Raw genomic sequence first — 24,543 nt, forward strand, 5'->3', positions numbered from 1 at the left:
GTTACCTAGGGCTGTAGTCAGGACTGACATTGTCTAAAGTGAAGGGGATATGTCACCAATAAGTGACACAACCCACGGACAGTATAGAGGAGGTAATGGAGAATAAAATTGGATGAGTTCAAGAATCATGTCAGGAAAATTAAGGAAGAGAGCCTCCCTTTATGATTCTTTATTTCAAGATAACATCTAGGTTATATTTTGACATTGGTGATGGGTGAAATAACCTTGTCTTCTTTCCTTTCTCATAGATAGATATTTACATTGGAGATTTTTTTTTTTTGACAGGCAGAGTGGACAGTGAGAGAGAGAGAGAGAGAAAGGTCTTCCTTTGCCGTTGGTTCACCCTCCAATGGCTGCCATGGCTGGCGTGCTGCCGCTGGCGCACCGCACTGATCCGAAGGCAGGAGCCAGGTGCTTCTCCTGGTCTCCCATGGGGTGCAGGGCCCAAGCACTTGGGCCATCCTCCACTGCACTCCCAGGCCACAGCAGAGAGCTGGTCTGGAAGAGGGGCAACCGGGACAGAATCCGGCGCCCCGACCGGGACTAGAACCTGGTGTGCCGGCGCCGCAAGGCGGAGGATTAGGCTAGTGAGCTGCGGCGCCGGCCTACACTGGAGATTTAAGATGGAATAAAGAAATGGGAATGTGTCCCTACTTTCCCTTTATTTGTTCACAAAATCAAGAGGGTACAAACAGAGCTGGGGAGGTCAAGTATAAACCAAATGACCTCAGCGCAATGATTGCTTTGTAAATAATAGATAGGGAAAGATATTTATCAAACTAGATTCTATGCTTCCTTGCTAGATTCTGTGTTCCACCCATAAGCCCCTCCAAAGGGAGAAAATAAAACTTTCTTTGGCTTGAGGAAGATAGGCTAGTGGGCTAGAGAGAAAGCCAGAGTTATAGGCCACTAAGAAAGGACTCTGCTCTGGGCCACCTCATCAGGCAGAGTCCCAGGCAGGGGAATCAAACCCTCAGACACGCTGGGTGGCCTGAGCAATGGACATGCATGCCTGATCTTCTGCTAGTGCTTCATTACTTTTTTTTTTTTTAAGATTTATTTATTTGAGAGGCAGAGTCACACACAGAGAGAGGGAGAGATGGAGAGAAACGTCTTCCATCCTTTGGTTCACTCCTCAAATGGTGGCAATGGATGGAGCTGGGCTGATCCGAAGCCAGGAGCCAGGAGCTTCTTCCAGGTCTCCCACAAGGGTGCAGTGGCCCAAGCACTTGGACCATCTCCCATAGTGCCTTCATTAATTTTTGAGGACTTGTGAGGCTGCCATCAGTTGCCAGTTTCTGATAGTCTACATTCTTATTCATTAAGGAAGAGACACCAGCTCTTTGCTGAATAACCATATAATTCCTCATGCATTAAACAGAGCATATCAAAAGTTCCCAATAGCTGAAATGGGTTTCCGTACCCCTTTAGGCTTTTATGATGCCCAAGATATCTAGCTATATATAAGAGGGTAGCTTCAAGAGTGAGTCTCCCATTCCACAGTGATTTGGGCACACTGGACATGAGAAAGCAAAGAAAAGAAGATGCTAAATTAAACAATGAAAGCGAGTAGCAAATTAAAAAATATACTCTCTAAAATACCGCATTATTTCAGCACCATACTTCACAGCGTTATCAGGAATAAAAGTCGAATATTTGATAATTAAAGGGTAATAAAAGACAATTGTATATTTATCAGGAAATTAGGTGTGATTATTCATGTATCTTCTCAGTTACAATATTAAAAATATAAGCGGCATTCCTTAGAAGAGTAACATAAAAGCTGAATGGGTTAAATTTCTCTAAGCAATTTCTAGCACGAAGCAAAGAGATGCCTTTTCAAACTAATGACTATTTCATGGAGGCAGAAGAGAGATATTCAGCATCTATAATTCTCTTTGGCCTAAGAGTGAAGAGATAAGTAGTAATCATGCCTTCAAGGTAGAATTCATAATCAAATCCTTAATTAAACTCAATATGGAAAGTCCTTAATAAATATCAAAATCTGACTATCAGATTTTCTGGCAAATATTTAATGCTGTGTTCAGTATCTGCCATCCGAACATCACTGTAGAAAGAATCAAGCCTTTCTTTTTCTTTACTGGGTACATGGAACTATCAATGTCAGATTAAATGGAGAAGTAGCCTGTATTTTAATAATATAACTTCATATTATCCAATTTTTGCTTTACACATATTTAACATGTTCCAGAGGAATTTCAATTCACTTCGTTATTTTGAAATTTATATTCATTAGGTATTAAGAGAATATATGTGGCTGATTCTCTCTTCAAGGAGTTTTTAATCAACCCTCTTATATTCGTTCAGAACAAAAACCTCATTGTCTCTCTTGACTCCTCTCTTTCTTTAACACCTCACATCTGTTAAGAAATTCTACCAGCTCTATCTTCAAAATAGAATTCTATCAATTCTTTTCTAACAGACTTTTTTTTTTTTAATTTAAAAGTAGAGTGACAGAGAGAGGGAGAGAGACAGAGATCTCCCCTCTGCTGGTTCACTCCCAAAATGATTGCAACAGCTGGGGTTGGACCAGGCTGAAGCCAGGACCTTCTTCTGGGTCTCCCATGTGGGTGCAGGGCCCAAGCACTTGGGCCATCATCTGCTGCTTTCCCAGGTGCATTAGCATGGAGCTGGATCAGAAGTAGAGTAGCCGGGACTTGAACCGGTACTCTGCTATGGGATGCTGGCCTCACAAGCAGCAGTTTAACCTGCTTCACAATGCCAGCCCCAAATTCTATCAATTCTGATCTCCCCTATTGCTTCAATCTTGCCCAAGCACCCCCATTTCTCACTTGAATATTTGTGATAACCTCCTACCTGGTCTCTTCTCTTATCCTCATCCCACTGCTGTCCTTTTCCAAAATGCAGCCAGAGAATCCTGTTAGAGCACCCTGACCCTCCTCTGCTCTACACCCTCCAGGAGCTACCCAGGTCATTCTTGAAAGTCAATTTCTCTTGCTCTCTCAAGGGTTTATTTATTTATTTGAAAGGTAGATTTACAGAGTTGGGGGAGAGAGAAAGAGAGAGAGAGAGATATCTCCCATCACCTGCTTTATCTCCCAGATAGCTGCAATGGCCAGGCCTAGGCCAGGTGGGAGCCAGGAGCCAGAAGTTTCTCCCAGGCCTTCCACATGGGTGGCAGGGGCCCAAACACTTGAGTCCTACTCTGCTGGAAAGCCAAACTCTCTATAGCGACCTAAAAATTTTATGATGTAGACACCCCCTTTCCAGTCCCCATGCTTATGAGTTCATCTTCTGTCTTCCTCATCTCTGTCTCCATCCCGGCCTCATTTTTTCTCTTTCAGCCACACTGACTTCTTGATGGTGCTGGAACATGCAGGTATAGTCTGAACTTGGACTTCCCCCTTTACTTTCTTTTTTTTCCATTGCAAATTTTAGCTGTATTTTTGCTTTGTATATCATAAAACTAGTACATTACATATGAGTTTACAAGGTAACTAATTTCACAAATTACTTAATTCAATTAATTTGGAATTGTAAAAAATAAAGGTACTTTTGTTGGTTCTCAAACAACAAGCATTTGCTGACATTGCACTGTGTCAGCAGTGGAACTGAGGGCACAATATGGGATGTAGGAAAGTGTGGGCCACAGTTCCTGAGCACCCAAAATACCTTCTGAGAAAACTACAGAAATTTCAAAAAACAGATGATTTATACAAAATAGTAACTTATCCAATAATAAATTTCATGGTATTAATAGAAAATAGAAATTCAGAGTACAACATTTTAGCATCAGCGATGTTCTCTGTCTTCTTTTTTTTTTATTTAGTAAATATAAATTTCCAAAGTACAGTTTATGGATTACAATGGCTTCCCTCCCCCATAATTTCCCTCCCACTCACACCCCTCCCATCTCCCACTCCCGTTCCCATTCCATTCACATCAAGATTCATTTTCAATTATCTTTATATACAGAAGATTGATTCAGTATATATTAAGTAAAGATTTCATCAGTTTGCACCACACAGAACATAAAGTGTAAAATACTGTTTCAGTACTAGTTATAGCATTATTTCACATTGGACAACACATTACGGACAGATCCCACATGGGAAGTAAGTACACAGTGACTCCTGTTGTTGACTTAACAATTTGACACTCTTGTTTATGGTGTCAGTAATCTCCCTAGGCTCTAGTGATGAGTTGCCAAGGCTATGGAAGCCTTTTGGGTTTGCCGTTTACTTTCAATGCTTCTGTTTTGTATACCTTCACGGCTAGGGACCTCACTTCTACATATCTTTGCTTGGAAGTCATGTTCTTTGTGATGCCTTTCCTAGACACCATGCCCTAAACTTTAACTGCCTCTTTGGCATTACATAACTTCCCTTTTCTCTTTCTATTCTCATTAGCCTTTGTCATCATTTAACATACTATATCACTTACCTATCGCGTCTCCTCCATAAGAACGGAAGCTCTGTGTGGGCAGAAATGTTTGTCTGCATTCACTCCTATATCAGTGACTAAAGCAGTTCACTAATCATTGTTTAATGAATGAATATTTCATTCATGTAAATTAACTTGTATAAAGCAAATAAAAATTCCAATTCAATCCCATTGAGGTGGCATGTACCAATGCCATCTCACTGTTCCAGGTGATCAATTTCAGTTCACAGTTGGTCATGGTGGAGGGACTGGGAGTCAAAGGGAGCACATATACAAGTCTAGTACCTGCTAACGCTAACCGATGGAGTAAATAAAGGGGAGAGTGATCCAACATGGGAAGTGAGATACTCAGCAGACTCATAGAATGGCAGATGTCCTAAATAGCACTCTGGCCTCAGAATCAGCCCTAAAGGCATTCGGAGCTGGCTGAAAAGCTCATGAGAGTATTTCAGGCATGGAAAGCCAAGACACTCTGGCAAAAGATCTCTGCGAGTGAGATCCCAGTGGAAAGAACAGGTCATCAAAGAAGGAGGTACCTTTCTCTGAAGGGAGGAGAGAACCTTCACTTTGACTATGACCTTGTCTAAACAAGATAAGAGTCAGAGAACTCAGAGGGCTTCCATAGCCTTGGAAACTCATGACTGGAGCATAGGGAGATTACTGATGCCATAGACAGGAGTGTCAATTTGTAAAGTCAACAACAGGAGTCACTGTGCACTTACTCCTCATGTAGGATCTCTATCCTTAATGTGCTGTACATTGAGATTTAATGCTATAACGAGTACTCAAACAATATATTTCACTTTGTGTTTCTATGGGGGTGCAAACTGTTGAAATCCTTACTTAATGCATACTAAACTGATCCTCTGTAAAAAAAAAAAAAAAGAAAAGAAAAAAAAAAGAAATTATCAATTCCCAACTTGACTCTCACTGGGATTAAACATGACAATAGGTCTGCTCTGATTTCATCATCATTTAAAAAAAATCATCTATTATTTTTCACTTTGTGTTTCTGTGTGGGAGCAAACTGTTGAAATCCATACTTGATGTATACTAAGCTGATCTTCTGTATATTAAGATAATCAAAAATGAATCTTGATGTGAATGGAAGGGGAGAGGGAGTGGGAAAGGGGAGGGTTGTGGGTGGGAGGGACGGTATGGGGGGGAAGCCATTGTAATCCATAAGTCGTACTTTGGAAATTTATATGCATTAAATAAAAGTTTAAAAAAAAAAGAAAAAAGCAAAAAAAATATTTAAATGGTACAAGATTACTTGTTCATTTATATTATACTGAGAGAAATGCAAACAAATAAGGGACAGATGTGTTTGTCCTTGGAAGGTACTTGCTGGAATTTTTCAGTTAGGAAAAAAAAGTCATCACCTTGTAGTAAGTACATACATGCTTCTAGAATGAGGTATCTTTCAGATGCCACTTAAAAAAAAGGACAGAGGGGTAGATGCTTAGCTAGGGGTTGAGGCACAACTTCCTCCATCAGATACCTGGCTCTAGCTCCTGAATCCAGCTTCCTGAGAATGCATACTTTGGGAAGCAAAGATGGTTCAAGTGAGTGCGTTCCTGCCTCCCACAGAGGAGACTTGGACTGAGTTCTCAGCTTCCAGTTTGGCCTCATCCAGCGCTGGCAGTTGTAGGTGTCTGGGGAGTAAAACAGCTGATGAGAGCCCCCTCTTTTTGTATCTCTCAGTCTCAGTCTCTGTCTCTCCCCCAGCTCTCTGAATCTCTGCCTCTGAAATACATTTTTAAAACCCATGAAAACAACTGATTATCATCATATTCTTAAAGTTTGGGAATACTCAACTTTGGGCCAAATGTTTAGAAATGAGAATAGATCAACTAGAGAGGCAGTATAGCATAGTGGTTAAGAGAGGCTCTGGAGTAAGGAAACCTGGGTTTGCGTTGGAGGTGTGCCAGTGCTATGTATATGAGAACTCAGACAATTTGTTAGATTCACTTGCTTCAGCTTCCTCATTGGCGAAATGAGAGTACTAATAGGTACCTGGCTCACAGGGTTGTTGTAAAGATTAAAAGAGTTAATTCGTGTAAACCACCTTAAGCAATGATTGAATATAATGATGTGCTCATTAGGTCGGAGTTAGCATTTTTGTCACTATTATTATTTTTTTTTCATTTTTGTTTCTCTTTATATACAGAAGATCAGTTTAGCATACATTAAGTAAAGATTTCAACAGTTGATGGTTCCTCTCTTTATTTTGCTTGTAAGCACCATAAAGAGAGGAACCATCAAGCAAACCAAGGGAGAGGTGCCCTGGAAACAGGGCAGAGAAGATCTTGACTTGGAACTGGATCACTGGTACCTAAGGTAGAAACAAAGTATGGAGCCCAAGAGGTGGGGAGTCTGAAGAACACATCACAGTGGAAGCTGCTGAGCCAGACTGGAGAGTCAGGGCTGGATTTTCTAGTAGTCAATACAGTTTCAAAGGGGGAGATGGAGGCAGGGGTGCATTCCCAGAGCTTCAATCTTTATCCTTCATGCACTTGAGCTCTTCCAGGGGGATGGTAAGGGAAGGGGATGAGATCAGAGCAGTGGGAACGGGCTGGGAAGGAGAAACAGTGCTTTATCTGGACTAGAGAATGTTGTGCAGTAGGAGGAATGTATGAAGTATTTCCATTAAAGAGAGAGAGAAAACAAGAAACTAAGAAGTAATTTGAAAGAAAGTAGAAGATGGAGCTGAATATCAGATGAAATACTAAAATTCTGTCAGTCATCTGATGTTTCTGCATATCTTGGTGTCTAGCATTGTGTAGGTAAAACATCCAGCTGCTTGTCTAAATTTTCCATTTTTCATCCAGATGTTTCCATTCCTGGATATATTTAATAATATTTATAGTTTAATTAGGCATTTATGAAGGCAATTATGAAGTTTGATTGGATATTCATAGTTTTGAAACTATAAAGAATGGCATCAAATGTTTGTACTGCTATAATAAAATTCTATTTTTATTTTGCAAAGATGTACTTGATTTTTCAATAGAAGAAAGAACTTTGAAAATTCAGTGTAATAACAAATCTGACACATCTGTTCTTCTGGTATAGAATCTTAGAAATGTGGGGATGGAATGGGCTTTGGGTCACTGACTGCTGATAATAGGAGGCCACCTCCATGCGACAAGAGACTGGGAAGTGGATATCTAAGATTCATATTGAGCTAAAGCTGCCTTCCTCAAGTTTTTCCAGCTAACACCCTTTCAAGTTCCATGGTTGCTGCTCAGAATTTGCCTCAGGCTAATCCTATAAATATGTAAAGACGACTTTCATGTCTTTCCTAAATTCTCCCTTCCTCCGACAACGTATCTTTGTCTTGTTGCATTGTTCTTCATATGACCTTTGGCATCTCCATTACAATCCCTTGTATACATACAGTTCTATATTTTCATTTCCTGTGTAAGCAATAACACTGGTGAGTAAATGTGATAATCTCCCTGGAGTCTGACCAATACAGAAGGCAATGGGACTGCTTTTGCTCATTTTGGACACTATAGATATGCACACAGCTAAAGTATTCAACAGTGTTTTAAGAGTTACAGTTTGCTGTCAGTTTCTGTTATTTGATATTAAGTGTAGTGCTGGATTCGTTTCATGTGAGTAGTTGTCTCTTTATCTCCTCTAGCCTGTGTGGTGGCTTTGAGTGTTCAACACCACTAAGAACATGGCATTGTTTCTCTTCCTATTGGGTTTTATTTTGAAGGCTTCTGTGCATAATGTAGCCTGCTCAGAAGTTTGGATCTGTAGGGCTGGCGCTGTGGCATAGTGGGTAAAGCCGCCACTTATAGTGCTGGCATCCCATATGGGTGCTGGTTTGAGTCCTGGCTGCTCCTCTTCTGATCCAGCTCTCTGATATTGCCTGGGAATGCAGCAGAAGATGGCCCAAGTCCTTAGGCCTCTGCACCCACATGGGGGACCCAGAAGAAGTTCCAAACTCCTGGCTTCAGAGTGGCCCAGCTCCGGCTGTTGCGACTGGCTGGGGAGTGAACCAGAGGATGGAAGACCTCTCTCTCTTTCTCTGCCTCTATCTCTTTGTAACTCCACCTTTCAAATAAATAAATAAATCTTTAAAAAAAAAAAAGAAGTTTGGATCTGTGCTTAACACATAACTTATTATAGGGGCAGAAAGGTGTGACACCTTTCCTAATCCACCATAGTGGTCATGACTGACACTAGCATAACAAAAACCCAGTTAACAAGAGAAAAATATGACAAATGTGTTCAATGAAATTTTCATGTAACACAAAAGTCTTCAGAAATGAAGACCCAAGGACCCAAGGAAACTGTCTATGTTCATGCTTAGGTTTGATGAAGAATGGATAGTCATGTACAGATGTTATTGGATAAAAGGTTATGATCTAATGGTAATAGACCAAGAGGTGGAGACCCAGCTAAGCCTGGCTTTCAGATTCTTCTTGGCCTCTGTGTGTTGTATTCCTGCCTCCTGGGTATGGGGCAGGTTGCCCATGGAATGATAATCTTCAAGAAAGAAGGGAGAGGGCCGGCGCCGCGGCTCACTAGGCTAACCCTCCGCCTAGCGGCGCCGGCACACCGGGTTCTAGTCCCGGTCAGGGCACCCGATTCTGTCCCGGTTGCCCCTCTTCCAGGCCAGCCCTCTGCTGTGGCCAGGGAGTGCAGTGGAGGATGGCCCAGGTGCTTGGGCCCTGCACCCCATGGGAGACCAGGAAAAGCACCTGGCTCCTGGCTCCTGCCATCGGATCAGCGCGGTGCGCCGGCCGCAGCGCGCCGGCCGCGGCGGCCATTGGAGGGTGAACCAACGGCAAAGGAAGACCTTTCTCTCTGTCTCTCTCTCTCACTGTCCACTCTGCCTGTCAAAAAAAAAAAAAAAAAAAAAAAAAAAAGAAAGAAGGGAGAGAGATTTATACATCTTGCTTTGAGGCAGAGGGTTTCTGGTTTCTATGACTCACCTTGAGGCTGAAGAATTCTGTTTTTTTTTTTTTTTTTTTAATAGAAATTTATTTGAACGATCGAGTTATAGAAAGAGGGGGGAATTCTGTTCTTTATGACTTCTTTCAGGAAAGAACCTGCGGCAGGAGAAAGGAGAATTAGAAGGTCAGAAAAATGTTGCTTCTAAGGTCTTCCAATCTCCTTTAGTTCAAAGCTCTCAGCTCCAAAGTACACTATGGAGTACTGTTTTCTGAGCCCCAACATGTTCCTTTTTCATCTTTGGGATATCGAAAATTTAGAAAGCTTGGTTTCTATGTGTTCACTTAAGTGTTTGATTCAGATTTTTAGTAAAAGAGAGCTAGACGTGTAGTATGTACATGGACAGTTGTCTCCTGACCGATACTGGTGAGGAGAGCCTTGGAACCATTCCTAGGATGCCTCCTTGGAGGGAATCTATGTTTTCCCAGGGAAATCTTTGGGAATAGGCAGTTTTGTTGTGAAGTTTCTACAGTTTGAACATCTTAAGGGTTTCATTAATCATCTAATTAATTTGTTAAAATGTTTCAACAACAGCAAACAAAGTAGGCAATAAAAAAAAAAGCAAGAAGCCAAAAAATGGTTGTTTCTCTGTGCAAGAAGTGAAGTTGAGCTGTACCTTGATTAATTGATTAAGGATGGTTCCTGTGGTGAATAATTATGTTCAATAACTGTCAATATAATTTGCAATCAATTATCACTTATAATACCAGCCTATAGCAAACTCAGTTTTATATGCATCCTGAAGCAACTGCCTCATCAGGAAGTACTACTTTCCATTTCTTTAATAATATCCTTTATCTAACAAATCATAATTGAAAGCTCTCACTTTATATTATACAAAATATCTTCCTTCCACTCTAAGAAAGTGCTTTAAAACTCACTTCTTCTTCTTCTTTTTTTTAATAGTAGGAAGTCCACTGTGATTAGTGGCTGTGGTCAAAATTCATCCAGGGTATAGTAGATTTAATTTTTCACTCTTCTCCACTGTAGGGGTTTTATACATCCACACCTGTGTCATGGCCTCATGATGAGGTGAAGAATGTTTGCCTACATTTTTTACTTTGAAGCTTTGTCATCGTGTGACTTGCTTTGACCAATGGCATGTTAGCAGACAGGCCGTAGTAGAGTCTTGAAATGTTCTTATGCATTTAGTCTTACTTTCTTGTACATTACCATGAGAAGAGTTTCCCCAGGTTGCTACAGACCTGAGCCCAACCTGCATCAAAAGGGTTACATTTGGTCCAGCTCACAACCTAAAGCAAACTTGTCTCATGAGCCTGGCTTAGATGAGTGGTCTCCTAGCTAAACGGCAGACCTATTGCTATGGTTGCACACCACTGAATTTTGGAGTTGAGATTTTTCTTAATGCAGCAATAAATAACAACACAGTCTTTTCCTAGTAAGTACTATTTTTAAATTCCAGTGGTAAATTTTTTGTCTATCCTTTTTCTTAAGTTTAACAATCATTTATCTACCTAAAATTTAGCTTTCGGATGCCTAACTCATCTGTAATGTAGCCAAGAATACAAAAGAGAGAAAAAAAGATTTCTGAGTGGTTGAAAAAGATGCAATGTTACACACTAATACTCATATATTTTTTCATAAAAGGATTAATGATTTAGGCACTTAGATGTTTAAGAGGCTTTCAAAAAGTTGATGGAACTTGTTATATGAAAAAACTGTACATGGATTTAAAAATTTTTTATACTAAAATAAACATATTTCATTCTTCCATGAACTTTCAAAGTACCCTCATATACTAATTTTTATAGTCAATATAAAATCTTTTCAGGAAGTCATTTGGTGCAATGTTTGATACACTGCTTAGGAAGCTCACATGATATACAAGTATGCCTGGGTTCAGGTTCTGCTTCTGCTTCTGCTTCTGCTTCCAGATTCTTGCTAGTGTGTACTCTGCGAGGTGGTAGGTGATGGCTTGAGTACCTGAATCCTAATACCCAAGTAGGGGACCTGGAGTGGATTCCAGGTTTCCAGCTTAGGCCTGGTCCAACTGTTGCAGGCATTTGGACAGTCAATTCAGTGGATGGAAGATATCCGTCTTTCTTTGTTTCTCTGTCTTTCAAATAAATATTAATAAATAAACAAAAGTTAATCTAGGAGATTCCAAATTGGCAGAACATAGAGGAAGCTGATTGATCTAGCCGAGGGGAAGATAGTTAAAAAAAAAAGTGGAGAAAGTGCAATCTCAGGGAAGAGTTAGGGAGAAAACTGCAGAGGAAACTCCATGCAAATTAGAGGGACTCTGTTGACCTATGTGGAGGGGGTAGATGCACACAATTCAGGTTCTGAGCAGCTGAAAGCCTGAGCACCAGCTTTGGAGAGTAAAGTGAGACCAGACTGCAGCAGCCCAAGCCACTGGCAATAAAGCTGAGGGAAGAGCCTGGCATGAGCCTGGCTTGCAGCCCTGTGGGGGACAGAATACCTGGCAACCTAGAGGACAGAAAGGGGGGCATGTTTCTCTGTCCCCAGCCATCCAGCACCAGCATCTAGTAACTAGATGAGAAGGTGGCCACAGTTTTGAACATTCGTTAACACCAGCTTCTGTCTGTGTGCCAAGTAACCTGCTGAGCAGAGATGCCTGAGTATGGTTGGGATAAACCACAAGGGACTGGTTGCTCATGACTGTGGGAGCCTTCTATGTTGGGACTGTGGAAACACTCTGGCTGCATGGAAGGGCACAGGGTGTGGTGGGGTCTCTGGGCAGTCACTGTGTGTGGCTCCACATACTTGGGGCTTCTTGATTGATTGATGAGGGTCATTACTGAGAGCTCCGTGCTCACACTGAGGACTGAATGGATCCTTTGTGTGGTCCTTATGGCTGCAAAAATGAATACTGCACCCACTGGGGCTAGCGCCTGGCCATTGATCTCCTTGGAGGAGAGGAGGTGAGCATGAGACTATAACAACAGAGCTGAATGAACCCTCTCCTCTGTTAAAAAAATAAAAGATTTACCAAACCCAACATGGGTGTTACCTTGGACATTCCCTTCCCCCTGGAGCACTGAACAGAGATTCCTGGCCATACCCAGCACATGCCTCTGGGTATTCACTGAAAGAGCAGACACTCCACTAAGCCACAGAGATATAGTTCAAAGGTAAAACCCATTACAGGAAAAAAAACCATCCAGTATCTCCACTATTGCCTAATAATAAACAGAGCAATTTGAGAAACAAGAATAAGGAAGACAACATAAAGCCTCCAAAAGAACAAAACACTTCAATACTAAAATGTGAAGATGAAGAAATTGAAGATGCTGGAAATGAAATTCAAAAAATTGATTGTAGGATTACTTAAAAGTGTTCAGAAGCAAATACATGGATTAAAGAAATCCATATATGACAGGGATGATAATTTTTCTCATGAGATTGAGATTTTAAGAAGAAATCAAAATGAAATATTAGAAATGAAGAATTCAATAGATCAAATAAAAATGTGGTGGAAAGCCTTAACAACAAATTCAGTGAGGCAGAAGAAAGAATATCCAAGTTAGAAGACAAATCTTTGGAATTTTTACAGTGAGATGAAGATGAAGATGAAGAAGAAGAAATTAGAAAAATTAAAAACAATGTTGGAGATTTATGGGATGCTATTAACGATCCAACATATGGCTCTTAGAAGTTCCTGAAGGCATGTAAAGAGAATGGATTAGAAGGCCTTTTTAATGAAATAATTACAGAAAATTTCCCCAATTTGGAGAAAGAAAGGGACATCAAAGTAGGGAAAGCACATAGAACTCCTAATACACATGACCAGAAAAGATCTTTGCTATGACACATTGCAGTCAAACTTTCCACAGAAAAACATAAAGAAAAGATTCTAAAATGTGCATGAGAGAAATTTCAGATTACTTTCAGAGGATCTCCAATTAGACTCACAGCTGACATCTCATCATAAACCCTACAAGCTAGAAGGGAATGGCAAGATATAGTCCAAGTCTTAAGAGAAAAAAACTGCCAACCCAAAATACTGTACCCTACAAAGCTCTTACTTAATGAATGAAGGTGAAATAAAAGCCTTGTTTAACAAACAGAATTGAAATAATTTGCTACTCTACACCCAGCTGTACAGAAGATGCTTAACACAGAAATATGGTCATCACTATGAAAGAAGGTGAAAGCAGAAAATCTCCCTGTAAAACTACAAAGGAAATCCAAAGTAAACAATAAGAATGCATATGGAAAAATGGTACGGCCAAGTTGTTACTTATCTGTAGTCACCTTGAATATAAATCACCTCAACTCTCCATTTAAAAGATACAGATTGGCTTAATGGATTAAAAAAAAAAAGACTCATCTATTTGCTGCCTATAAGAAACACATCTCGGCCGGCACCGTGGCTCACTTGGCTAATCCTCCACCTGTGGCGCTAGCACCCTGAGTTCTAGTCCCAGTTGGGGCACCGGGTACTAGTCCCAGTTGCTCTTCCAGTCCAGCTCTCTGCTGTGGCCTGGGAGGGCAGTGGAGGATGGCCCAAGTGCTTGGGTCCCCACACCTGCATGGGAGACCGGGAGGAAGCACCCGGCTCCTGGCTTTGGATCGCAGCACTGGCCGTGGTGGCCACTGGGGGAGTGAACCAGTGGAAGGAAGACCTTTCTCTCTGTCTCTCTCTCACCATCTATAACTCTCTCTCTGTCTCTCTCTCTAACTCTGCCTGTCAAAAAAAAAAAAAAAAAAAAGAAAAAAAAGAAAAGAAAAAGAAAAGAAACACATCTCACCAGCGAAGATACACGCAGACTGAAAGTGAAAGGATTGAAAAAGATATTCCATGCTAACAGAAACCAAAATTGAGCTGGTGTAGCCATCTTAATATCAGACAAAATAGACTTTAACACAAAAACTGTTAGAAGATACAAAGAAGGGCACTATGCAATGATTAAGGGATCAATTCAACAGGAAGATGTGACTATAATAAATGTAGATGCACCCAATTACAGGGCACCTGGCTATTTAAAATAATGTTAATGGATTTAAAAGGAGACATAGATTCCAATATAATGGTTATGGGGGATTTCAATATCCAACTTTCAGCAATGGACAGATCAACTAGACTAAAAACCAGCAAAAAGCAATTTAATCCACACTATAGACTAAATGCACCCAACAGATATCTACAAAACTTTTCATTCTACAGTTGAGGAATATACATTCTTCTCACAAGTACATGGAACTTTCTCTAGGATAAACCACATGCTAGGCCATAAAGCAATCTCAGAAAATTAAAAAAAAATTGAAATCATACCATGCATTTTTCTTACTAAATGGAATAAAGCTGGAAATCAACAACTCAAGAACATGTAGACATATGCAAACACATGGAGATTGACCAAATGCTCCTGAATGAGCAATGGGTCATAGTAGAAACCAAAAGAGAATTAAAAAAATTTCTAGAAATGAATGAAGATGACAATATAACATATCAGAACTTATGGGGTACAGCAAAAGCAGTGTTAAGAGGAAACTTTATAGCAATTGGTGCCTACATCAAGAAATTGGAAAGGCACCAAATCAATGAGCTATCAAAGCATCTCAAAGACCTAGAAAAAAAACATCAGCAAACCAAATCCCAAATAAGTAGGATAAAAGAAATAATTATAATTAGAGAAGAAATAAACATAATTCAAACAAAAATATAATGCAAAGATCAGTAAAACAAAAACTGGTTTTTTGAAAAAATAAGCAAAATTGACAACCACTGGTCCAACTAATCAACAAAAAAAGGGAGAAGACCGAAATCAATAAAATTAGAGGTGAAAAGGGAAATATAATGACACCACAGAAATAAGAAAACATCAGAAATTACTATGAAGAGCTCTATGCCAACAAATCAGGAAACCTAGAAGAAGTGGATAGATTCCTGGACACATATTACCTACTTAAATTGAGCCATGAAGACATAGAAAACCTAAACAGACCAATAGCCAAGATGGAAACTGGATTAGTAAAAAAAGACTCTCCCAACAAAGAAAAGGTGAGGATTGGATGGTTTCACTGCTGCATTCTACTGGACATTTACAGAAGAAAGAACTCCAAATCTTCTCAATCTATTCAAAACAGTTGAAAGGGAGAGAATCCTCCCTAACTCCTTCTATGTAGCCAGCATCACTTTAATTCCTAAATCTGAAAAAGATACAACAGAGAAAGAACTACAGACCAATTTCCTTGATGAACATAGACACAACAAAATACTAGCCAATTGAATCCAACAATACATCAGAAAGATCATTCACAGACCAAGTGGGGTTTATCCCTGGTATGCAGGGATAGTTCATCATTTACAAATCAATAATGTGATACATCACATTAACAAACTGAAGAACAAAAAATATGTTTATCTCAATAGATGCAGAGACAGCATTTGATAAAATATAACACCCTTTCATGATGAAAACTTTAAGCAAGTAAGGTAGAATAGGAATCTTCCTCAACACAATCAAAACCCACGACTTGCATCCTATTTAATGGGTAAAAGATGGAAGCATTCCCACTAATATCTGGAACCAGACAAGGATGCCCACTCTCACCATTGGTATTCAATACAGTCCTGGAAGTTTTAGCCAGATTCATTAAGCAAGAAAGAGAAATCTTAGGGATACAAATTGGGAAAGAAGAAGTCAAACTACCCCTATTTGCAGATGACATGCTTCTGTATATAGGGGATCCAAAAGACTCCATGAAGAGACTATTGGAACTTATAGGAGTTTGGTAAAGTGGCAGGATATAAAATCAACCCACAAAAATCAATAGCCTTTGTATATACAGACAATGCTGCTGCTAAGAATCAACTTCAAAGATCAATCCAAATCACAATAGTTATACAATGAATCAAATACCTTGGAATAAATTTAAGCATGAATGTCAAAGATCTCTACAATGATAATTGTGAAACATTAAAGAAAGAAATAGAAGATACAAAAAATAGAAAAATCTTCCATGTTCATGGATTGGATGAATCAATATCAAACAAATGTCCATACTGCCAAAAGTAATTTACAGATTCAATGTGATACCATTCAAAATACCAATTACATTCTTCTCAGATATATAATAAAATGATGCTGAAATTCATTTTGAATCACAGGAGACCCCAAATAGCTACAGCAATCTTATACAACAAAAACAAAGCCAGAAGCATAACAGTACCAGATTTCAAGACATACTACAGGGCACTGACAATCAAATCAGCCTAGTACTGGCACAAAAACAGATGGATAGGCCAGTGGAACAGAATAGAAACTTCAGAAAGAAACCCACACATCTACAACCAACTTATCTTTGACAAAGGAGCTGAAATCAATCATTGGAGCAAGGACTGTCTCTTCAACAAACGGTGCTGGGAAAATGATCTTCACATGAAAGACCTCTACCTTATACCTTACAGAAAAATCCATTCAAAATGGATCAAAGACCTAAATCTATGACCTAATACCATCAAATCATTAGAGAACATCGGTGAAGCCCTACAAGATTGGCATAGGCAAAGAGTTCTTGGAAAAGGTCTCAGAGGCACAAGCAATCAAAGCAAAAAATGACAAATGGGATTACATCAAGATGAGAAGCTTCTGCACTGCAAAAGAAACACTCAGCAGAGTGAAGAGGCAGTTGACAGAATGGGAGAAATTATTTGCAAACTATGCAACTGATAAAGGATTAATATCCAGAATATATAAAGAGCTCAAGAAATTCAACAACAAAACAAACAACCCAGTTAAGAAATGGGCAAAGGACTTAAACAGGCATTTTTCAAAACATGAAATCCAAATGGCAAACAGACACATGAAAAAATGCTCAGGATCACTAGCTTTCAGGGAAATGCAAATCAAAACCACAATGAGGTTTCACCTCACCCCAGTTAGAATGGCTCTTATACAGAAATCAAGAAGCAACTAATGCTGGCAAGGATGTGGGGAAAAAGGTACCCAAATCCACAGCTAGTGGGAATGTAAACTGATACAGCACTGTAGAGCACAATATGGAGATACCTCAGAAACCTGAATATAGACCTACTATATGACCCAGCCAACCCAATCCTGGGAATTTAGCCAAGGGAAATGAAATCAGCATATGAAAGAGATATTTGTGACCCCATGTTTATTGCAGCTCAATTCATAACAGCTAAGATATGAAATCAACCCAAATTTATGTCCACTGAAGACCGGATTAAAAAATTATGGATATGTACACCATGGAATATTATATAGAAGTAAAAATGAAATGCTTTGATTTTCAACAAAATGGATTCAAGTTGGAAACATTATATTTAGTGGAAAAAGTCAGTCCCAAAAGGACAAATACCATATATTCTTCCTGATCTGTGGTAACCAATAGAGTATCTAAAAGATAATCTATAGAAGTGAAATTGACACTTTGAGTTACAATGACTTTGAACTGCTTTTGGCTCGACTGTTGAGGAATAGACTTTTTTTTTAAAACCCTACTTAGTATAGGGTTAATCTTATGTGTATAAAGTTAATTGAAAATAGGTCTTAGTAAAAAATAAGAACAGAATAGGAGAGGGATAAGGAAGAAGGGTGGAAGTGTGGGTGGGAGGGTGGGTAGTGTGAGAAAAATCACTATATTACTAAATTTGTATTTATGAAATGCATTTAGTTTGCATTCCTTAAATAAAAGTTTTCTGGGGAAAAATCTACAAAAGTTTTAAAAAAGGATGAAGACAACTATGCTTGTGAGTTAAAAAAAATCTATACTAATCTGGTTTCCTTGTCATAAGAAAATACAAAGAAGAATATAAATGTGAGGTAAAGGTGATTACATCAAGCACATGAACAGAAATCAAGATATAGCCTTTGGCTTGATAGCAGGTGGAAAAATGTGGCGAGTGTAGTAATCTGAGGTTTTCAGTGTGGGACCAGAAACCTCACTTATCTGAGCAGGCCCCAAGAACATGGCTGCTTTGTGATGTGGACCTCCAGTTGAGATTTGTAAGTTGCCTGTTTTGGGAGCATAAGGCAACCAGGTGGAATAGGAAACGTGGGACTTATGTGGAACATCTTTCAGGAATTTTTAGCAATTTTATAATAATTAAAATAGGCTCAGCTCATTTAAATTTACAGACAAGTTAAATAAAATCAGAGTTGAGACTGTATTTTTCTTTTGGTCAAGTGGGGATGTGTATCCATATTATTTCATGAGGGAAGGCTACTTTAATATTAACTGAATAGGAAGGACAGAAACTTTCCCCAAAGAGGTTATCTGACAAAGTGAAAACCTTGTCAAATTTATGAATCAGTGTTAGGAACCCTTGATTTAATTCATTGACTTCATTCTTAAACAAACACAGATACAGTATAGAAAGAAACAGTTTAAGATAAAAATTGGCATTTCACGTGATTCTCTTGGAGACAGATGTTCACTGTCTTCTACTGGATGGATAATTTGTGTAGAAAAATTTGAAGGATACTGTTCTGTTGTTCAATCAAGCTCAGTCTGCTATTTAAGAAAGCAGGGAAGTAAATAAAATGCATTTAAGATTGCCATTCAGCGGCTGACACTACGGCATAGTAGGTTAAGTCATCACCTCTGATGCCAGCATCCCCTATGGGTGTCAATTTCTGTCCAGGTTGATCCACTTTCAATCCAGCTCCCTGCAAGTGGCCTTGGAAAGGCAGTGGAGGATGGCCCAAGTATTGTGGTCCTTCCACCCACATAGGAAACCTGAAAGAAGCTCCTGGCTCCTGGTTTTGGCTTGGCCCAGCCCTGGTCATTGCATCCATCTGAGGAGTGAACTAGAGGATGGAAGATCACTTCTCTTTGTCTGGCTCTTTCTCTCTCTCTGTAACTCTTTCAAATTAAAAAAAAAAAGATTGTAGCACATATTCCCATAACATGGTTAAAATATATATGGTGATGATGCTTTAAATTTATGGGCTGACATTGTGGTGTAACAGGTTAAGCTGATGTCAGCATCCCTTATTGGACCTGCTTGTGTCCCAGCCATTCTATTTTTGATCCAGCTCCCTGCTAATGTGCATGGGAAATCAGTGGAAGCTGGCCCAAGGACTCGGGCCCCTGAGGCCCACAGGAGACCCAGAAGAAATTCCTGGCTCCTGGTTTTGGTTCAGCTCAATCCTGACCATTGCAGTCATCTGGGAAATGAACCAGCATATGGAAGAGCTCTCTTCTGCTCTCTCTCTGTAACTCTGACTTTCAAATAAATAAATAAATGTTAAAAATAAATTTAGTAGTACACTTTTGTTCCAGGGAAGTGAACTACAGAATCTCATTTCTTACTTGTGTTTTAGGTAGTTGAGTCCTTAGTGTGTATAAATTAAACAAACCTCATTTCTTCCAGGAAATTTCCAGTGAGACATGGCAGTGAATTAATTCATCATGATTCTTGGAGCCAAAAATATCAGCTTATGTCCAGGGCTGACCTGTCTTCAGGGAGAAGGGGACATGGCTTTCATGGAGGAGGTTAAGGGCCAAGTCATGCTATGCCCAAGCATTCCCTATTGGCTTTCAATTTCCATCACTGGTGTAGATACTATGACTTTTTTAAAAAGATTTATTTATTTATTTAAAAGTCAGAGTTACTCAGAGAGAGGAGAGGCAGAGAGAGAGAGAGAGAGAGAGAGAGGTGTCTTCCATCTATTGGTTCACTCCCCAGTTGGCTGCAATGGCCGGATCTGCGCCGATCAGAAACCAGGAGCCAGGAACTTCTTCCAGGTCTCCCACGTGGGTGCAGGGGCCCAAGAACTTGGGCCATCTTCTATTGCTTTCTCAGGCCATAGCAGAGAGCTGGATTGGAAGTGGAGCAGCCGGGACTAGAACCAGCGCCCATATGGGATGCCCACACTTCAGGCCAGGGCGTTAACCCACTGCGCCACAGCACCAGCCCTGTTACTATGACATTTACAATGAAGTATTAGGCATGGTAAGCCACACATGGTAAGTCAACATTTTCTATAATTTGCTACATAGGAAATATTTAGAGACACGGACATGTGTTACTGTTATCTTGAAGAGTTTATAATTAGGTGGAGAGAGATGGCAGATGTGAGAACAAAACAAAACAATATGGACAAAGCAGTAGTTAGTTAAGAACTAAACTAGGTGTTAGTGTTTCTGGGAGTTTTGGAAAGTGAAGGGCTAGAAGCCGGAAGGAATGGAGTGGTCGGAAGGTTTCGTGCTCTGAGTAGGCTATGAGGGAAGGAGTGATGCTTGGGAGTAGACAGAAGCAAGAAGGTTACCCCAGGGACCTGCCAGGATGGCCTTGTGCACTTGAAGGACAGGGACCCACCAGGGGCCTGCCATGATGGCCGTGTGCACTTGAAGGACAGGGACCCACCAGGAGCAGTGGGAATTATTTTTGGACAGTTGGGAAACATGCCAGGATAGCAAAGCCATTAGAATTAGAATGAAAGGAGGAGGAAATGAAAGATTTTTGAGTAGAAAAGCGATGTAAAGATGAGAAAGGTTGAAATGAAGATAGAAATAAAGAAGGCAACAGGGAAATGTAGAAGTGAAACATTACACATTGTTTTGTTTGAGAAGTCTTCAAGAAGTTTGTATAGAATGCATATTATGAAAAAGCTATGCACAGGTTAAATTTTTTTTTTCCTACACAATGAACTTATCTTTTTAATTTCATTATCTATGAACTTTTCGAAGTCCTCTCCTATGGATATTCTTCACTAATTTAGGCAACATGAAGGTGCCCTGAGAAAATGAGATAAAGAATAGATCAGCTTACCTGTGCGTATTTGTGTGGGAGAAAAAGGGGGAGAGCTAAGGGTGAGTAAAAAACTTAAGGAAAATGGGACACTTGAGTGATCAATGCCACTTCACAATCTGACTTCAGGCATCTTGGGAGTTATATGGTAAACAAGTTTAGGGTCTTGAATTATTCCTGGATTCTCAGGAAATCAACCTCCACAGGATATCAGGGAGGGCTAAGTTTAGGCTTCTTGTTTGTTAAAAAAAAAAGTATCAGTTCATGGTGGTAAAAACAATGGTTGCTAGGAGGCAGTCTTATATCTTTTACACATGTTGCAGTATTCTCCAACCCTTTGATCACTATGGACTACAGAAATGCAATTTGTTTTTCTTTGAGTTATTTTATTTACTTGAAAGGCAGAGTTACAGAGAGAAAGGAAAAGAGGGAGAGGGAGAGGGTGAGGGAAAGAGAGAGAGAATGAATCTTCTGTCTGCTGGTTCACTCCTCAGATGGGCACAACGATAAGGCTGAGCCAGATTGAACTAGGAGCCTGGAGCTTCTTCCAGGGATCCCACATATGTGGTAGGGGCACAAGCACTTGGGCCATCTTCCACTGCTTTCCCAGGTGCATTAGCTGGGAGCTGTATCAGAAGTAGAGCAACTGGGACTTGAACCGGCACCCATATGGGATGCTGGAGTCCCAGGTGGCACTTTACCCATGATGTGACAACGCCAACCCCAGAAATGCACTTCTATGGGGCACTTTCTATATGATTTTATTTAATCAGATGGAAGTGAGTATGAGTTTCTTTTAATACTCAAGGAGGCAAAATCTCTGTAAAGGTCACATGGTGCTAAGCGTGAAGCCAGAACTGCCACATTGGTCTTCTGAGCACATAAATATTTCCCCTACTTTGTTTTCATTCTCTCATGAAATGGAAAAAGAATTAGCATTCTTAGAGGAAACAAACTGCTGTAGAACTGATGCTGTAGTTGTTCATCAAGGGAAATAGTATTTTGTTTAGGAACACTGTTAATGGGGCAGGTGTTTTGGTACAGTGGGTAGCCACTGCCTGTGATGTCAGCATCTGATATCAGAGTGCTGGTTTGAGTCCTGGCTACTCTGTTGCTGATTCAGCTCCCTGTGAATGCACCTGGGAAAGCAGTGGAAGACAGTCCAAGCACTTGGACACTGCCGCTCATGTGGGAGACCAGGTGGTGTTCCTGGCTCCTGGCTTCAGCCTGGCCAGCTCCTGAAGTTGTGGCAATTTAGGGAGTAAACCAGCAGTTGGAAGATATTCTCTCTCTCTCTGTCTCTTCCTCTGTCACTATGACTTTCAAATAAGTACATAGATATTTCAAAAAACAACAACCAACTCAAATAATGGAAAATATGCCTGAATACATCCCTGTATGCACTTCCCTTGGCCTCTCTATATCAGAAGTAGTGTTTGAAATGAAAGATTTTATACTCAAATCTAGAGAACTGAAACCCAAATGTTTTAATTCTCAATAAAGAACTTCTTGGCAACAGAACACAGTTTTTCATACTGTATTTGGGAGAGGCCAAGCAGTCAGGGAGAAGATAAGGTAGGATTTACATGATGTCTGAGGCTTTTTCTGTTTTTTTTTTTTTTTTTCTTTTAATAGCATTTGTTTTCACAGGTCTGTAAGATTTTCTTTGAATAAAGGATTATCCAACTTACCATGGAGGGTCAACTTACAAGTCCAGCTCTTTTCTCCCAAACTCCAACAGCTGAACAACTCTACTGGGTTTATTCTGAAATCAAATATGGTTTTCTGAGCACTGCTATAAATGATACAAAGCAAAATAGACTATACTCAAAGTATAAGAAAATGTGGTCAAGATATTAAAATGATGGCATAATATACTCACAAAACCATTTGAGAGAAAAAACAGACCCCAGAGGCAAAGTAATCGCGCCAGCCCTGTAAGTAACAGATACTGGGTCAAGGTCTTTCAGGTAAGTAGAGGATGGATTTACTTTATGGGAGACAAAGGGCACAGAGAAGTCTACGTCTTACACACAGCAAGGACTTGGAGATCGGCTGGAATCATCAACATTCAGGTCTTTATGGGAGAATTTTAGGGATGAAATAGGAAGCATTCAGTCATTTAAAAGGTCCTTGATAAATATTCTTAGATTGACTCTCAAGACTAGTTTTATTATTTTACTCTACCAAAGTTCATTAAAATATTATGAAAATGCTAATTTCCCCCAGAACATCTATGCAGTCACAGGCATTTAAAAAAAAAAAAAGCCCAGTTGACTGAGGTAGGTGTTTTCATTAACTGGTGCCCTGAGTTTCTGCCCATCACCATGGGAGCATGGGATTGTGGAGAGCAGGACCTAGGAAAATTGTCCCAGTTTGTGCCATCTTGAAGAAATCTATAGCTAATCCACATGATCCAGAGTTTTCCATGGAGGCTAGGTCTATTTGAATGAACGTTATAGTTAGCAATCTATGGTGATGGAATAATCTGAAATCATTTGAACTTTTGAATAATCAGCTACAGTACAATGTTTGAAAAACTGTAAAAGAGACTTCTTCAAGGTTCACAATTGAAGATGGAGACTTTTCTAATTCTGCCCCAAAGTGTTCCATTTTAAACATCTTTTAGGTAAATAGAAGTAAATGGCATGTCTTTAAATTGCATTTGTTCTCAAACCTGTTTCAACTTGAGCAATTGCTGCAATAAAATTTCCTTTAATATCTTTGTTTAACTGCCATTGATAAAAAACCCTACATCTGAAGCTATTTCTAAAATTGAAGATTGAACATAATTGATATTAAGTACCATTAAGCTCATTATTGGTCTTGTAAAGACATTTCTGTATTCTCTGGGACAGATATCATCTCAGGGAAGAGAAAGTTCATCTCTTATGTGTTTCCTCTATTCAATTCTGTTCACCAAATTATGCCATGTAATGTGCTAGCTTCCAAGTATTGAGAGAATGAGTAAGTAGCCCTCCTCAAGAAGCCAGGGCTGGAGGTGAGTGGCATATTGTATATGTTCACAAATAATAACATATTGTGGTAATTGCTGTGATAAGTATTGGCAACACAGATGCAGTTAATAATTCTGCAGTTACAGGGGGTGTAAGGATGGAAGAGAAAGGTCATGGAAACTCCTAAGAGATGGCATTTCAGCTGGGCTTTGAGTGACGAACAGGAGTCTGTCAGGTGGGTTAGGGTGCAAGGGGACTCCAGAGAGGGGGAGGACTGCATCCTCTGGACTTTTGGATGCTTTGAATTCCCATGGACTCTCATGACCATCTGCCTTACTGACCAAGATTTTTCATGGATTCACACTCTCATTTCTGGCTCAGAATAATCAATATCAAAAACAGATGGGATGAAATCTCAAATTTTTGTCATAACTTTAGGAAAGGAAGTTAGGAAAATCTAGCAAACTTGAAAATGCTACC

General features: G+C 39.8%; 1 long non-coding RNA gene across 2 annotated transcripts in view; it reads right to left on the reverse strand.

Annotated features, from left to right (window-relative positions):
• The window catches only part of LOC103351190 (uncharacterized), a 148,161-nt gene that overhangs the window by 55,261 nt on the left and 68,357 nt on the right, over window positions 1-24,543 (reverse strand). The window contains exon 3 of one of the 2 annotated variants that reach the window (XR_518974.4): window positions 9,384-9,494. The exons of the other annotated variant lie outside the window; for it this stretch is intronic. This is a non-coding gene — a long non-coding RNA (uncharacterized lncRNA). Of the gene's footprint in view, window positions 1-9,383; window positions 9,495-24,543 lie in introns of those variants that run through there. 2 annotated transcript variants of the gene reach the window in all.

Source organism: Oryctolagus cuniculus, chromosome 12 (genome assembly GCF_964237555.1).
Source record: "Oryctolagus cuniculus chromosome 12, mOryCun1.1, whole genome shotgun sequence".
Lineage (NCBI taxonomy): Eukaryota > Metazoa > Chordata > Mammalia > Lagomorpha > Leporidae > Oryctolagus > Oryctolagus cuniculus.